This window comes from Oryzias melastigma, linkage group LG9, assembly GCF_002922805.2.
Source record: "Oryzias melastigma strain HK-1 linkage group LG9, ASM292280v2, whole genome shotgun sequence".
NCBI lineage: Eukaryota > Metazoa > Chordata > Actinopteri > Beloniformes > Adrianichthyidae > Oryzias > Oryzias melastigma.
The window spans coordinates 12,703,334-12,705,326 of NC_050520.1; positions in this window are offsets into that span (position 1 = coordinate 12,703,334).

The window sequence follows — 1,993 nt, forward strand, 5'->3', positions numbered from 1 at the left end:
GCAGTTGTTCATTCAGTACATGGAGACAAAAAGTCAGAAAACTCCAAGTGTCCCAAAAATATGTGGAAGACACCTTCTCCAAACATCATCCTGGTTCCGCCTCTGGACCTTTATTTCTTTTATAAAAAGTCAATTTTAACTTGAATTCAGTCTGTAAACATGTCCGATAGCGTGATTCGTGAAGATTCTTCTGTAAATGAGCTCTCCTTTGTGCAGCAGAAGGGTAATAATGAAATCTGTCTGTGGTTCAACATGTTCGATTTGATTTATTATCCAAAAATCCAGATTTGGATCCAAAACAACCCTGTGTCTGACTGCTGTCTGCACGGAAACATATGAGCAAAGAATCATGGGAGATGACCGGAGGTGTGCAGGTGAAACTGAAACCCTCAGGATAAATAAAGGAGATAAAGTTAAAGACTTCAACACAAACACGATCAAAACTACAGTTTTAAACGTCCCAAAAATCAAAGCTAATTTTAAAAGTTTTTCTGTCAGACAAACCAGACAGGAGCTGAACCACAAAAAACGAACAAAAACTGCTTTCATGGCGGACTCGGAAAAGGCGTCTTTGCTATGGAAACGCAGTGATTTGTCTGTCACAGCAGTCAGATCCAACGGCATCTGTTTCTCTTTGAAGGGGAGCAGCTTCAGATGCAGGAAAATGAAAAAAATTGCGATACTTTTCTGTCATTTTGTCCGGCTATTTTGAGTCAAATTAGATCAAGGGTTGTTTGCTTCTGTCCTCGCCACACAATGAGGCTGGCTGATTGGCTGTGAATGAACCTCTTGAAAAGATCAAAAAAGTTTCCAATCAAAGCCTGTTTCATGTCATTTATCAACATATATAAATGTGTTTAGATGAAACGAGAGCAGGCTGGAGAGCATCAGCAAACAGGCAGCATCCGCTTCAGCTGCTCTCATGAACAGAGTCCTCCTACGAACAATGGAGACGCTGCAGATGCTGGTTTGGTCAGTCCACATGGGTCAAAGTCAAGGCCCGGGGGCCGGATCCGGCCCTCCAGGTAATTCTACCCGGCCCTCCAGATCATTTTATGTTATTGTTATTAATGACCCGATGTTATCTTGCGTTTTTTGTAACTTGTATAAATTTGTCAAAATATATTTTTATTTAGAGTAAAATATTGAAAATTATTTAAGGTTTAAGTTGATTTATTCTGGAATAATATTCCTGCCTTTTTATTATTCATAATTATGTTTAAAAGTTACTGTTTTAAAGCTTAAAAATTGTCATTCTGATACCTTTCTGGACTATTTTGGCATTTACCAAGATTTTTAGGCTATTTTGGAGTTTAGCTAATATTTTAGCTACATGCTAGCTGTTTTGGCTAATTGAGGATTTTTTGTTTTGTTTTTTAGGATAACATTTTAGCTGGCTATCAGCTTCAGCGTTTTCAGCTATCAGCTTCAGTTCTTTTAGCTACCAATTACAGCATCTTCAGCGGCCAAATTCCACTTACAGCATTCACACTAACATTATTATTAACATCCAGTGACGTTTTCTGCTGGATTCCCTGAAACAAAATCCTGACGGTGATGAAGTGCTGCAGCCCAAGTCCAGAATTATCTGCATTTTTATCCACTTTCTTAATTTAAATCTTAACAGAAAATTGAAACCGGCTGAGGTTAAAGTAACCATTTGTTGTGTAAAACACAGTTTTTGCTCATTCTTCTTCTTCTGGAATAAGATGTAATGGTATAGTGCAATCACCACCTAGTGGCCAAACTGAAACATCCTCCAGGAGAGGCAGAACAATTGTTGGAGCTTCTCCGTTTGTTCATTAGAAATTCATCTTTACCCTCTAAAACTGACATTGTTTTAAAGCATGGAAGCTTTCTCAGGGCTAAATTCCTTTTTGATGTTTTTCTTTATAGAGATTTTCTTTCAAACAATCGACAGTTTCGATGCAATAATGACTTATTGATTATTATATATGTTTATGGAGAAGTTTACTCATTTATTTTGTTTTTT